A 15,772-nucleotide genomic window follows, 5' to 3' on the forward strand; every position below is an offset into this window, starting at 1 on the left:
GCTTGGGTTGCCTAGGTGGCTCAATTGAGTAAGCATCTGACTTTTCGACTTAGGTCATAAGCCTAGGACACTGGGTTCGAGTCCCACTTTGGGCTCCTTGTGCAGCAGGATGCCTGCTTCTCCTTCTGCCTGCTGCTCCCATTGCTTGTGCGTTCTCTCTCTCTGACAAATAAATAAATCTTAAAAAAGAGAGAGAGAGAGAGAGAGAGAGAGAGAGAATTGCATGCTCTCCTGAGCCAGCAGGTGCCCCAATAGTTGCAGTTTGAGTGCAGTGTTAGTGTTGCGGATTTGAATGAGGGTAGGTTTAGAGATCTCTACCTTCTGTGTTTTAATCAAATCTCTGTTGCATACACTCATAAATATATTAATAGTTTTTCTTACGCTACTCTCATCTTCTTTTGCACTGAATAATTTCAGATCTGGAGCAGTATTTTAAAAATTTGAATAACATGTGAATCCCATCCAAAGGAAATTTATTGAAACCCTTTAATATAGATAGAATTATAACGTTTTTACGTTGCATTATTATGTAGTTACTAGTAAACCCTGTATGCTTCTAAATCTTATACAACTCCAAAGAGAAAACAAATACATAGCATATATAATACTTGAGTATTATTTTGACACTATTTTGAAGTCTGAAAAAACTTGGGTGGCTCAGTGGGTTAAGCCGCTGCCTTCGGCTCAGGTCATGATCTCAGGGTCCTGGGATCAAGTGCCGCATCGGGCTCTCTGCTCAGCAGGGAGCCTGCTTCCCTCTCTCTCTCTCTGCCTGCCTCTCCGTCTACTTGTGATTTCTCTCTGTCAAATAAATAAATAAAATCTTGAAAGTTTGAAAAATTAAATTGATTACAGTATAAATGCTGACATTCACTCTGCAAATTCTTTTGTGTCTGTCATATTTTATTTATTTATTTATTTATTTATTTATTTATTTATTTATTTATATGACAGAGAGATCACAAGTAGGCAGAGAGGCAGGAAGAGGGAGAGGGAGAAGCAGGCCTCCCACCAAGTAAAGAGCCCGATGTGGCCTCAGGAAGCTGGGATCTTGACTTGAGCCGAAGGCTGAAGCCCAACAACTGGGCCACTCTGGTGCCCCACATATTTTAAAGATACTATGATAACTCATCTCTACTTTTCTCCTTTGGGTTCCTGCTAAAACCTTTGTTCACATACCGGCTTTCATTTTGCCTTCATTAAATCAGGGTTTCAAGCACATTGGAGTATATTTGTAGGTGTTAAATAATTATTTTCCAATTGAATTCAGGAACTGAAGAATTTCCTGTTTGACTATCCTTGGGTATTTAGTATTTTTCTCACCTATACATTTTACTCAGAGCAGAAGAATTATAGTAAATGTTATTCTCCTGGAGGGCATTGGTATATGAAATACTGAATGAACTGATATAAAGGGTCTGACTTATGCATGAACCTGGGGTTAGCACTGTCACCTCTCCATTAGATTCCAGTTAGGAATCTAAATTCCATACAGGTTAGCTTCTGGTTTGCCTCTGGGTGATATTTAGTTCTTTACTAATGACCGTAGAAGGCTTTTTGGATACAAAGCTCTTTCTCAGGTTGTCTTTTCCTTTGCTTTCTAAAAGTTGGAGGGAAATGTTTTAGATGGGACTCAGTTCCTAAAGTAAGACATGTTACAGAGTATTTTCATAGGGAGAATTTGGTGTACCTCTTTATTTGAATCTTTTATAACTTAAGATGTAGTGTTTTGAGTTTGTAGCATATCAGAAAATGCTGACCTTTGAAGTTACGGCTGCATCACTGCTTGATTTTGAGCAAGTTTCAGTTTCTGGCTTTTATCTTCTCTTCTGACCGTGGTTACAGACTGCAATACAAAAACACTGAAGGTTATAGGTTTGTGGTGATATGTGGACCACAGCGGGGGAGGCGTAAAGAGACTGGGGAGAAAGGAAAGAAGGAGCAGCTGGTACAAAGGACCCAAGATGCAAATGATGTGAGGAACAGAGAGAGGGCCATATGAAATGTTTGCAAAAGTGCTTTGTTAGGTACAAAACATTCCTTACAGCTAAGGTGCTGGTATGTTTAGGGAAGATATTTGTTTTCTTTTTCCAGTGGGCTACTGTTTGTTCGCTTGTAAGACCATCTTGCCTAGGGCGTAGGATCCTGTTTTGGGGCTGGCAAGAGCTGGACCCATGAGTCACAAATTCAGCAGTCTGTGAATTACAATTAGTTATTTATACTAACAGTCTGTTTCTATAAGATTAGCAGTAGGAGAGAGAGGAATAGGCTTACTACTAAATATTTGGGGGTGAAGGAGTTTTGTATCATTTCTAATTCTTACTAAGTTTGGCTATGCTATTTGGTATGTATAATTTTGCCACCTATTAGCCCAGCAGTGAAATCTGATCTTGGGTACCAGGTTCTTCTCTGTGGTTTGGTTTGTTTATAATTGAAGTACCTAAAGATTCTGGGTATGAACTCTGCATACTTGATAATTAATTTAGAAACAGAGAATTTAGGATTTTCTGTTGATGTAATTAATAACAAATTGTGGCTTTACAATTAATGTATGTATAACTGTTACACCAAAATAACCAAAACATGATAATAGGACATAGTTTATGTTTTTAGTGCCCTTTAAAGATGAACGTATTTTTAAACTTCTTGGTGTCCTTATTCTTTCAGGTTTGGGTGTGTACGAGTCTATTTATCAGAAATATTTTAGCACTAATGTTGGTTTGGCATTTTAAAAAATATATATGTAAACATGGCCCTAGACAGCTGTGTTTAATATAGTAAAGAATCATGGGGAGACTTTACGGTGTTTCTTGTTGGGACTCAGTGTATGTGTATTTTGGTATTTAAAGGATGTGGTTTGGGGCTTTGAAAATGAGAGGGAGGTTGCCTAACTCATACCTGAATGCGTGGATATCTCAGTTGTTCTGTCTTAGAGGTTATTAGCAACGTGAAAGTTATTTGTACCCTGGTGAAACTGACAGAACTAAGTTAGAAACCTTTTGTGAGAGTATTTGCACATGCCTGGTGAGCAGGATTTTCTTTAAAATCTGACATTGCATCAGAATGTTTTAGGTAACTAGGGTGCTGGAAAAAGGCTGCTGTTTAAGCCAAACTACTTTTTGCTTTGCAGAAAGGTAACCAAGATTAAGAGTGACCATGACCTGGAGAGTAGCCTCTATCTTTCCACCTCATCCACCTCCCGTTTCTGAGCTAGCAGTGCACTAGATCAGGAAACAGTGGGTGGAGTTGCTTAATTGCGTCAACTTCCTGGGCTGCCCAACTACTCATGTTCCATTTAAAAGATTGTTGCTGATTGGCTGGTTTCTTTTAAATCTTTAGGTTTGACATTGATTCACTCTAATGAATGCTTTCCAAGCACAAGGCACTGCGCTGCATGCTCTGTGAGAGCTACAGAAAGGAATATGATTACTCATACCTTTCACTTTACAGTATAGTAGGGAGAGGAAGACAAGATAGACAATGTTAAGTGTCCCAGGGGAGGCATATAGCAGCCATTCTGTAATATTGATGGGTGAGGGTGGGGCAGGGGATGAGACCTGGGCAGGGTGGGCCCCAGCTGAGTGAGCAGTTTTCAGTAGTTCCAGTGGGTAAAGAATGAAAAAGATGGTGGTAATGGGTAGGGAAAAAAGGCCAAATAGCCACTGTGAGGATGAAGGGAAAAATACAAGGAAGAACTAAGGCAGCAGCTGTTAATTAGAAGCCCTGAGATTTCCCAAAATTCTGTGCGGAATTTTTTGTTTGCTCTGGCCTTTTTTCTTGGGCAGAGAACTTTGACTTTTTCTCAGATACTGAAGTGTCCAGAATCAAAAAAGATGGAGAACCACTGCTAAGTTATCAGCCTTTGATGACAGAAGATACTGAGGCTTTGTAGAGAAATTAAGTCATGGGGTGTACAGTTTTTTTCTTGCAAGAGGTAGGATTTGGAGGAACGAGTTTATGAAATTGTTTCTGGAGCAGGGCAGGGATTGCTTTGTCCAACTGGGTGTCCCACCCAGCATGTCTGGTGGATCCATTAGATTGTGTGACAGTGAAGGATAGGTGTTTTGAGTTAAAGGAGTTTCCTAAGTCATTATTTCCCCCTTTATTTGGAGACCAGATGGATGTAGATGTGGGCTGCCCAGATGCTGTTACAGAACAATTCCAAGTGTTTACTTTTCATGGAGCTCCTCTTATGTGTAAAGCGTTCTGTGCTTATCCCGTTTGGGGGGGGGTGATGTATAAAATACCGTACAGGCATCCTTCCCTTAAGGAGTTGATGGTATGCAGTGCTTATCTTTTGGCTTTTTGTTCAGCTTGGATCTATGTTTGTTCAGTTAATCTTTGAGTCTGATCATTTCCTGGGCAAAAAAAAAAACAAACAAACCAAAAAACTGATTTCTATTAAAATGGACTCAAAATGACTTTGGTCTGTGACTTAATTTTCCTTTTAAAGAATGGAGAACAACTGGGATTTGAGGGTTTAGAAAATACCACCATAAATACACTGTACTCATAATTGGGAAGCTCTGCACAGCTGATTTGGTGACTTTGGGCAAATCATTGGACTCTTCTTACTGTTGATTTTATATCAATATGTGCGTATACACACACAGCTTTAAAATGTTATAAAGTGCATTTTATTTGTTTTAATTTTTATTTTTTAAAGATTTTATTTATTCATTTGAGAAAGAGAGAGAGACAGACAGACAGACAGAACACAAACAGGGGGAGAGGCAGATGGAGAGGGAGAGGGAGAAGCAGACTCCCGGCTGAGCTGGGAGCCAAACATGGGGCTCAGTCCTAGGCCCTGAGATCATGACCTGAGCCAAAGGCAGATGCTTAACTGGCTGAGCCACCCAGGTGTCCCAGACTTAGTTTTTATTTATTTATTTTTAAAAATATTTTATTTGTTTATTTGACAGACTGAGAGAGAGGGAACACAAGCAGGGAAAGGGGAAGAGGGACAGGCTTCCCGCTGAGCAAGGAGCATGATGTGGGGCTCGATCCCGTAACCCTGGGATCATGACCTAAGCTGAAGGCAGATGCTTAACAACTGAGCCACCCAGGCGCCCCCCAGAGTTAGTTTTTCATTTAAATAAATAAATGGTCCTTTAGGTCAGTGCTCTTTAACCTGAGTCCATGGACCCTGCTGAGCTTTAGGGAGGTGGTTTGTGAATCTCCTAAAACAGCAATCATGCCAGACTTTGTGGATATATGCCCCTTTTTCCAGGAAGATTCCTTTGCTTTCATCAGAATTTTAAAGGTCTTATAGTGCCTGCAAAAAAGATTAAAAACTGTATTTTGTACAGATGAGATTTTAATTAATAAGAGTGGTAACATTTTTTTCCCTTCTAGACATATTTTGCAGGAAGACAATTTTCCAGGAGTTAATTATTAGAGCAGTGAATATTCTTGAATGATTTGAAGGGTTCTCTTAAAAAACTTGGATTGTATGAAGATAGGATCAGAATAGTATATTTTTCTGTTCTTTTTTTAAAAGATTGTATTTATTTATTTGACAGAAAGAGATCACAAGTAGGCAGAGGGGTAGGGGGAAGCAGGCTCCCTGGGATCATGACCTGAGCCGAAGACAGAAGCTTAATCCACTGAGCCACCTAGGTGCCCCTGTTATTTTTCTTTTATGTGATCTTAAAACATCAAGCCTTAACCCCTGAGTTTCTTACATTTACCCCATTGTTATGGGCTGAATTGCAAGCTGCTCCCCTCTTCACATGTTGAAGTGTTACCTGGGAATGTGATTGAATTTGCCAAGAGGGCGTGTGTGTGTGTGTGTGTGTGTGTGTGTGTGTGTGTGTTTAAAAGATCTTATTTATTTGAGAGAAAGAGAGAAAGCAGGAGCAGGTGGAGGGGCAGAAGGAGAAGCAGGCTCCCCACCAAGCAGGGAGCCCAGATATATATACAATACTGGGCTTGATCCCAGGATTCTGGGATCATGATCTGAGACGAATGAAGGCAGAAGCTTAACCAACTGAGCCACCCAAGTGCCCCAGGAGAGAGGTTTTTTACAGAAGTGATCAAGGGGACGCCTGGGTGGCCCAGTCATTTATGCGTCTGATTTTTTTTATCTCAGCTCGGGTCTTGATCTCTGGGCTTGTGAGTTCAAGCCTGCTGTTGGGCTCCTCACTGTGTGTGGACCGTATTTTTTTTTTTTTTTTTTTAAGTGAGTAAGTTAAAAGAAGTAGACAGGTTGGGCCTTAGTCTAATTTAACTGGTGTCTTTAGAGAAAAGAGGAATTTTGAACATAAGAGAAAGACACCAGAGGCATGTGTACCCAGAGGAAAGATCCTACGAGGATACAGTGAAAAGGTAGCCATCTACAAGCAAAGAAGAAAGGACTTAGGAAAAAAACAAAACAAAACAAAACAAAACCCACTGTCACCTTGATCTTGGGCTTTTAGCCTCCAGAACTGTGAAAAGTAACTTTTCTGTTGTTTAAGCCATGCAGTCCATGGCTTTTGTATCACAGCTCAAGCAAACTGACACACTCATGATGAGGTGGTAGTTCAGTGTCAATAAGAAATGCAGCAAGGTTACTATTTCTTTTTGCCCCAGTGCATTTATGGGGTAATGATGAGATGTTGTGTATAGCTTCACATAATCTAGTACTGGAAAGAGATGGTAGGATCTATGAAGTCTAAATATAATCGATATTAATATTCTTTTGGCCTTATTCTTGATCATTTTGTAGTTTCCCATATGCCTGTGGTTATATTTTAATGTCATATCTTCTGTTCTCTACCACTTCTCATTCGTTGGAACTAATTTTTTTTTTTTTAAGATTTTATTTATTTATTTGACAGAGAGAAATCACAAGTAGATGGAGAGGCAGGCAGAGAGAGAGAGAGGGAAGCAGGCTCCCTGCTGAGCAGAGAGCCCGATGCGGGACTCCATCCCAGGACCCCGAGATCATGACCTGAGCCGAAGGCAGCGGCTTAACCCACTGAGCCACCCAGGCGCCCGGAACTAATTTTTATAATTAAGTCTATTATAAATCAATATGAGAGTAGTGCTGTATGTATTCTCCTGTGTGTTTTCTGTACAGTCATTCCAGCTCAGCCTTATTCTCTGGTAATATCATCTGTACTACAGCCTCTGTTCCAGACTGTTGTATTTGCATTCACTTTTTGAAGTTTCTCTTTGCCAGAAATAGAATTTGAGTGCTCCTAGTGATGTCTGCCTTTATTCTGCACATTTTTAAATTTGCAAATTAATCAAAAGCAAAGGGATCCATATATATTTCTCGAGTTTGCCAGGAGGTCAGGAATTCTGTCAGTTGTCTTCATGCTGAAGCCCCAAGGTCTAGTCTAACACTTAAAGGGAAGTTAAGTATTTTAATAAATGAATAGTTTTATTTTAGGTAGGTTATCAAATTTGGGCACCCAGAACTGAACCCATAACCCAAATTCTTCTTCCTCTCACAGTTGGACTTCAGTCTTCATGTCTGACATTGAGAATAAGCTTAGTGGTAGGGAGTGCCCCATCCCTGTGTTCCTCATTGGCTTCCCGTCCTCATTTCATAATGTGGTAGGTAAGAGCATACTTTGACTCCTAACTTCGAACATCCAGACTTCTTGATGTGCTTGCTGCAAGCTTCTTAACCTCCCTCTGCTTTAGTTTTTTCATGTACAATGAGAGATAATAAGGGTATGCACTTGTTAGGTTTTTAGGGGGATTGTGAGCTTTGAACAGTGTTTGGCACAGTAAACATTTTAGAGCTGTTAAAGCTATTATTATTTTAGAAGTGAAAACAGATTTTTCGCATCTCACTTATTTGTATCTTTTATCTCTATGTCTACATTTCTTTCTTTCGCTTTAAACAACAGAACTTTTGCCCATAAAACTGGCATGATTTTCCCTGGTAGTGGCAGTGTAAATTAGCTCTACTAGAAAGTGGTTGGGCAAGGTATACCCAGTCATAAAAATAGTCACACTCTGACTCAGGAATTCCACTTCTGGGAATCTTCTGTGCCTAAGAGAGTGCATCTGTGAAGTTTACATTATAACCTCCAGGGTTGGGTGGAATAGTTTATTAAATTCTGGCACTTAGACATTTACAGTTGATTGGTTTCCAGACCATGTAGTAACATGGAAAATATTCGTGATGAAAAGTATAACATTTTATGTATAATATGATTACAGCCATGTTAAGTAAATACATACTTCCAGGAATTTCAGAGGATAAGACATAGAAGAGCCCTTTTAACCCTCTTGACTTGTCGGATTCCAGATTTATGTAAAGCTGGTCCTGAAGGCCCAAAGTTTACCCTGTAATTGAGAGTTCTATATACCTTGTTTGTAAACCACTATCTTTCCTGTTTGGCTTTAGCAATTCCAGGCTTAATCAAATTCTGCAGAACTGAATGGACATGGGGATATAAAGGTGAAGACAGACCCTCTGTATACTCAAGGGATAGTTTATATGAGATTTAAGACAAGTGCATAAACTCTGGTATGTGATTTTTTTGTCCAATAATAAGACAGTTTGGGCTCCTGATGCCTAATGATTTGTGCATGTGTGTTTGTGTAGTGTGTGTGTGTGTGTGTGTGTGGGGTATAGTATAGATTTGTCACATTTACTTTTTGGGAATACTCATTTTTAACACCAGGATTTAAGTTGGCTTTGGTAAACTCAAAAAACAGGCCGTAGAACAGCAACTTTTCCAGTTTTCTTTTGACCATAAGCCTCATTTCTTTGTAAAGTGTACTTAGAACAGCCAGTGCATAGACTGCCATTTCAGTCTGGGTTCAACAGATCCTAGGGGAATGTGATAGAAAGAAAAATAATTCCTAAACAGTTGGGCACAGGGCTGTGGCTTAGGCTTTATTTCTTCTGTAAATACCATGGGCCCTGTTTCTGAAGTAAGTCACCCAGGATTGCTGACAGAAGTCTTTATTTTATTTTATTTTATTTTATTTATTTTAATTTAATTTAATTTTACTTTTTTGGTGTCCCAAGATTCATTGTTTATGCACCACACCCAGTGCTCCATGAAATATATGCTTTTCACATATTTTGTCTGCATTGATACTGCAAACAGTTTTGGTTGGTGCATTAATATTTGTTACCCTGAATTTTTACTTTTTTGCCTCTTTTTTTATTTCCTGAGGGATAAGCCATTTTTAAATTCATTTACACATCAGGGGCCAGCCTGTGCCCAATAGGCTGTCGTGGTACTTTGCTCAAGATCAAGGCCCAGCACAGGGTATATGTATGTTGGCAGACTTGTGGTGTGCTGTTGCATATACACTTTAGATTTTGTGCTGTTCTCTGATTTTTCATATCAAACTTTATTTGGCATCTGATGGATTGTTGAAATGTGTTTGTGGTTGGCCTTAAAACCTTTAAAATTTATTTCCTAGGAGAGTTGACGTCTTTACGTCCAACTTATATTTGGTCAAGTAGGATATATGTTAAAGCTCTGTTCAGTTCTTTGAAAGGACTGCATTACTTTCAAAGAAAGTATTGCCTTAAAAATATGTTAAATTTATATAAAATGTATATATGGAAGAATGCTTTCAAAGTAAAAAGTATCAGGTCACTCAAGGAATAAAATTTTGCTATGTGAGAGGGTAGAGATTTTCTTTTCCAATGTTTTCTTTAAGAACTATTAGAATAGGAAAATAAGGTTTTAACAGGAAAGCTAAATATCTGAAAATCTATGGAGGTGAAATTTTTATGGTAATGCTCAATTTACTTTTCAGTATATAATCAGTGATTGGGGGGCACTAAACTTTATTGGGTTTCATTGGATTTTGATGTTCATTCTAGTGGGAGCTACCAAATTGTAAATTTCTCATCAGTTCAGGTAACAATGAATTATGATACACCAGGGTTAGGTGTTTGGCATTATGTCACAGGAGCAATAGGAAATAACTTTGTAAACCATTAACTGGATTAATATAAACATGGTAAGCTTAATAAAACGTAATATTTCAGTTTGTCTCTATCCGCAGCTGTTACTTAGTAAATGAGAATAGCCTGAGCAAGCGTTCTTTCCTCTAGCCTCCTCTCCGCCTTTTTCTCTACGCCAGGAAAAGGGGAAAGGAAGATCCATGTAAACTGATCACTCAGTATTTTGCAGTACTGTGAAACTGTTAGGTATTTATTGCTTCTGTTGTGATCACAATAGAAGAGCAAAGTAGTAAGTATTGGCTACCCTTCCCAACTTGTAATACTCCTTTTTGGTATGTTTTAGATAATTTATTGTCCCATCAGGCTTATCATACACTTTTGTTTTGGGGAAGTTAGCTTTTTTAAATTTTTAAATATTTCATTTATTTGAGATAGAACACAAGCAGAGAGAAGGGTCAGAGGGAGAGGGAGAAGCGGACTCCCCACTGAGCAGGGAGCCCCCAGGGCTCCATCCTGATATGACCTGAGCTGAAGGCAGATGCTTAACTGACTGAGCCACCCAGGCAACCCCTTGGGAAGTTAGCTTTGTTTGGTCTTTAATCATGATACAGAATCTATATTAGATAACCATGAAGCATGTATGTGCTGTATTTCCTGTTCTTCCTCACTGAGTACTTCAGCTCCTTGCCACTCACCAGGGACATCACTGGAACCCACAGCAAGCAGGGATGGTGTACCCGGCGAGAGGTCCTATTCCTTGTGACCCCAGGTGATGACTGAGCCCAGGGTTGATCGAGGACTTCTGGTAGCAACAACATTGTGACATGAGTAAGGGTCTATCATCCTTAGAGCTGTGGCTTGAGCATCTTATTTTTGTTCATTTGATTTTTTTGGTGGGCGATGCAGTATCAGAGTTTAGAGGGAGTTATGTTTTCTTGATTAACATGATTTTCCGGGTTGTTGCATCCAGGACACAGGGGGAACTTCAGCCTTAAACTTTGTTTCTGCTCCTACCCCCAGATCTCCAGGCAGCAGGGGGAGGGTCTGGCTACCCTCTGCCCAGCCACCCTATTGTAAGGAAACTCCATCAGAAATTCAACTGGCTTCCAAACTGGGGGGAAAAAATTTTGAATTCTAAGAATGGTGAAAGCTGTGAGCAGTGAGTTCTGGAAAACTATGCACGTGCTTCCAAAAGCTAATCTCTTTATTGCTCCGTATCTTTTAACAGACAGTAAAGGATTTTTCAATTAAATTGTGCACTGTTAACCATCTAGCCCTCCCCAGGTGAAGTTCAAAGATCCCATGAAATGGCTTTAGAGATGTTCCTTGAAAAAAAGGAGTGAACTCTCTCCCCCCGAGAATGTTAGTCCCCCACCCGCAATATTTTGGAGGTCAGTTTGAGAATTACTGTCTTTTCTGACTTAGTTTGTTCAGGGTTTTTGTTTTGTTTTGTTTTGTTTTTGTTAAGAAACTCAGTGGGAGTTGGATGCATTCTGTCAGTGTTTAGAGGCCTATGAAGGGAAGTCGTTTCTTATGCTTCCACCTGTATTCACGTCCTCCTGGTCTTGGAACTTTTTCTACTTTAACAGCCATAGAAGTCATTTCTACATATTTTAGATTATATGGCTTCTTATGTGATATGGTATGTCTGCTTTAATTCATTACAGATCTGTGTTGAGATTTTATGTGGCACTGAAGAAAAACTGACCCAATTTGAAAGATAAAAAGCTCTTTGAATAAATGCTGTGAGAATTATTCAATTTTATTTGTGTCATAATTGGACCTAGTTTTTTAATATTTTTTGTTTGTTTTTGTAGCAAGGAAAATAGATCCAGGAGACTCTTACCTAATTCTCACCCTAATTCCACCACTATCTAGTTGTGGGGCTTCAAAAGTCATTATAATAGCTTTATTGCTTCATTTGCAAAAACAGAGATTTCATTATGTATACATGCAGTGTTCTGCTGGATTTGCTAATCATAAAAAGAAGTTGGTTTTAAGATGTTCTCTGAAGCTTTTTTTTTTTTTAAGACTTTTTGAGAGACTCAGCAGAAGCAGGGTGGGAGGGAGAGGGAGAAACAGACTCCCTGCTGAGCAGGAATACCCATGCAGGGCTCAATCCTGGGCTCAAGCCTAGGACCTGGAGATCATGACCTGAGCCAAAGGCAGATGCTTAACTATCTGAGACACCCAGGCACCACTCTCTGGAAGTTTACATTTTTTTTTTAATTTTTTATTTTTTAAAGATTTTATTTATTTATTCGACAGACAAAGATCACAAGTAGGCAGAGAGGCAGGCAGAGAGAGGAGGAAGCAGGCTCCCTGCAGAGCAGAGAGCCTGATCCAGGACCCTGGAATCATGACTTGAGCCCAAAGCAGAGGCTTTAACCCACTGAGCCACCCAGGCGCCCCACCTTTTACATTTTTAAAGAAACAGTGAATATACTTACTGTATACTTTTATCCACTCTAAAGGTATCATGGGAATGGTCTTTCAAGGACTGGTCTATTTTAATTCCTCTGGCCTTTTTAAGTAGGTTCCATGCCCAATGTGGGACTTGAACTCAGGATCTTGAGATCAAGAGTTGCATGCCCTACTGACTGAGTCAGCCAGGCACCCCTCCTCTGGCCTGGCCTTTTGTAAAGGAAGAGTGGCTCTTACTATTGTTTTTCTTTCTTTTTTTTTTTTTTTAAAGGCTTTATTTGAGAGGGAGAGACAGAACATGGGTGTGTGGAGAGAGGGGCAGAAGGGGAAGGAGAAGGAAAGGGAGAGAATCTTAACCATACTCCGTGCTAAGCGTGGAACAGGACATGGGGCTTAATCTCAAGTGGGTTAAGACCTGAAATCATGACCTGAGCCAAACGTTTAATGGGCTGAGCCACCCAGGCACCCACCCCATTACTATTCTAGTAAAAGTTGACTCCTTTTTGGAGTGCATTCCTGTATCTTATAATGAAGCGGAAAGAAACAGGAAATATCTTCTAACCTGTTTTGATAGGCAAAGCTATATACTAAGAGTGACAAGTTAGAAAACAGGCATCTGCTTTTGATTTTTAGGCTTCCTGTTAGCACTAAGCCTATTATTAGCAGTGGGAGAAATCTCATCCCTTCTCCTGTTCTGATCCCATGTTGCCATTGTCATTGGTCAAGTCCACCGCCCCCAGACTAAAGTTAGTATGATTCTTTAAACTTTGGGATGTATCCAAGCACTTTTTTCTTCAAAGTTAAATAAATTCTCTTCCACGGTTCCATTTTGGGATTGTATACTTTGTTTAAAGGCGAGAGTTTTTCTAGCTTTTTTAAAACTGAAAACAGAAGTTAGAGTCTAAAAAGGGGGCGCCTGGGTGGCTCAGTAGGTTAAGTGGCTCAGGTCATGATCCCAGGGTCCTAGGGTTGAGCCCCACTTCGGGCTCCCTGCTTAGTGGGGAGCCTGCGTCTTTCTCCCTCTGCTGCTCTGCCTACTTGTGCTCACTCTCTCTGTCAAATCAATCAGTCAATCTATTTATTTAAAAAAAAAAGAGTTTAAAGGAATACTGGAATTATTTGAAAACAATTTTGGCCTTCAGTGGAGGAAAGTTGTTCAAGTTTTAATTGATTCGTTGTTATATCTCACCTTATTCCTGGAAAGGATTAAGGTGACAGGTGCATACAAAGACTTTCTCCTTCACAGCCATGCTTTGTGAAGGAGTTGCTAAGGTTCACTTTATCACCTTCGAGTCACAACTTCACCATGAACTTCTGGCTCTGCCCTACTCAACCACTGTAGTTCGTACAGGGGGACACCAGAAATCCCCTTCAGTTTTTCTTGGCCAGACCTGTGTCAGTCTGTCTACTAGATACCTGTCTTGCAGACAGCACTTTTTTTTTTTTTTTTAAGATTTTATTTATTTATTTGACAGAGAGAGATCACAAGTAGGCAGAGAGGCAGGCAAAGAGAGAGGGGGAAGCAGGCTCCCTGCTGAGCAGAGAGCCCAATGTGGGGCTCGATCCCAAGACTCTGGGATCATGACCTGAGCCGAAAGCAGAGGCTTTAACCTACTGAGCCACCCAGGTCCCCGCAGACAACACTTTTTAAAACCAAACTTACCAGGGGCGCCTGGGTGGCTCAGTGGGTTAAGCCTCTGCCTTTGGCTCAGGTCATGATCTGAGGGTCCTGGGATTGAGCCCCATGTTGGACTCTGCTCGGTGGGGAGCCTGCTTCTCCCTCTCTCTCTGCCTGCTTCTCTGCCTGCTTGTCAAATAAATAAATAAAATCTTTAAACAAACCCAAACAAAACAACCAAACTTCGCTCTCTTTCCCTGCTCCAAAATGCTTAGCCACCTTTTTCACTGTCTCAGTAAAAGGTGCCACTCTTCATCCAGTTGCTGAAACTATGAGCTGAGGACCCATCCTTGATACCTCTCCCTCAACCTCCACTTAAAACCAGCAGCTAAAGTTCCTGTCTGTTGTTGCTTATTAATCCATTTACTTGTTGTCTCTCTGCTCACAACACCTTAGCTGGACTGACTGTTCCTCACTTACCTCAGTTTCCTAAAAGCCTCATCTACTTTTGAACCTCTTAGGACTTTGTGTATCCTCTTTTAGGGCTCAGCTTAGAAAATCAGGGATTCTCTGACCTATTTATTTCTTTACCCTCAAGACTAAGCTTGGTATTGGTGGTTCCATCTCGTCCCTTCCTACGCCCCTTCCATATGGGTATTGGCCTCCCCACCCCCATACATGGGCTCTCCCAGCACCCGTACTCTCTTCATAAACACACATCACATTCTACTGTAATTGCTTATTGACTTTCCTGTCGTCTTAAGGGCAGTGATTATGTCTTACTTACAAATTGCACAAGTAATATCCAGCCCAGAGTGTTCAGTAAACTCCTTATAATCAGTAGATAGTCGGAAATGGGTGGTGGTTAGTATGAAAACAATGTTGAAGCTGTTATGTTAGTTTTATTTTTCTGGTTGCTTTAAAATTTGCATCTTAGGTGCTATGGTTGGCCTTCATCTACTACTGGGTCCTATAGTGGTTCTGTGCATAAGCTCCCAAAGTGTGAAGTCTGGTAGGGCAAAGTGGGAGTGAAGCTGATAGGTGGGCTGGGTAGGTTCCACTTCTCATTCCATCAGTAAAGAGGTTAGGCTTTCTTATAAGTAGCAATCATGTAGCAGAGATAGGATGGCTGCTTAAACCAGGGCACTTGTGCCATAAATGAAGAAGAGGTAGCATTTTATATATTTATCTATCTATCTATTTATTTATTTTGGGGGGCTGTAACTTTTTAAAAATTAACATATAATGTATTATTTGTTTCAGGGGTACAGGTCTGTGATTCATCAGTCTTACACAATTCACAGCACTCACCATAGCACATACCCTCCCCAGGGTCCATAACCCAACCACCCCATCCTTCCTATCCCCCTCCCCTCCAGCAATCCTCAGTCTGTTTCCTGAGATTGAGTCTCTTATGGCTTGTCTCCCTCTCTGGTTTTGTCTTGTTTCATTTTTCCCTCCCTTCCCCCATGATCCTCTGTCTTGTTTCTCAAATTCTTCATTTCAGTGAGATCACATGATAGTTTCCTTCTCTTCAGTTGACCTATTTCGCTTAGCATTATATCCTCTAGTTCCACTGATGTCCTTGGAAATGGCAGGATTTCATTTTTTGATGGCTACATAATATTCCACTGTATATATGTACCACATCTTCTTTATATATTCATCTGTTGATGGACATCTAGGCTCTTTCCATAGTTTGGCTATTGTGGACACTGCTGCTATAAACATTGGGGCGCAGGTGCCCCTTTGGATCACTACCTTTGTATCTTTGGGGTAAATACCCAGTAGTATAATTGCTGGGTCATAGGTTCGCTCTGTTCTCAACTTTTTGAGGTACTGCCATACTGTTTCCC

At 40.3% G+C, this 15,772-nt stretch overlaps 1 protein-coding gene across 6 annotated transcripts in view; it reads left to right on the forward strand.

Annotated features, from left to right (window-relative positions):
* FBXO34 (F-box protein 34) overlaps positions 1 to 15,772 on the forward strand; it is a 135,066-nt gene that overhangs the window by 109,640 nt on the left and 9,654 nt on the right. Inside the window, exon 2 of one of the 6 annotated variants that reach the window (XM_032344293.1) lies at positions 15,061 to 15,065. The exons of 4 other annotated variants lie outside the window; for them this stretch is intronic. The gene's annotated coding sequence lies outside the window, so the exon portion shown is untranslated. Of the gene's footprint in view, positions 1 to 12,265; positions 12,292 to 15,060; positions 15,066 to 15,772 lie in introns of those variants that run through there. One more of the 6 variants, XM_032344292.1, reaches the window with a different exon arrangement.

The sequence above is a fragment of the Mustela erminea genome, chromosome 5 (assembly GCF_009829155.1).
Source record: "Mustela erminea isolate mMusErm1 chromosome 5, mMusErm1.Pri, whole genome shotgun sequence".
In the NCBI taxonomy this organism is placed as follows: domain Eukaryota; kingdom Metazoa; phylum Chordata; class Mammalia; order Carnivora; family Mustelidae; genus Mustela; species Mustela erminea.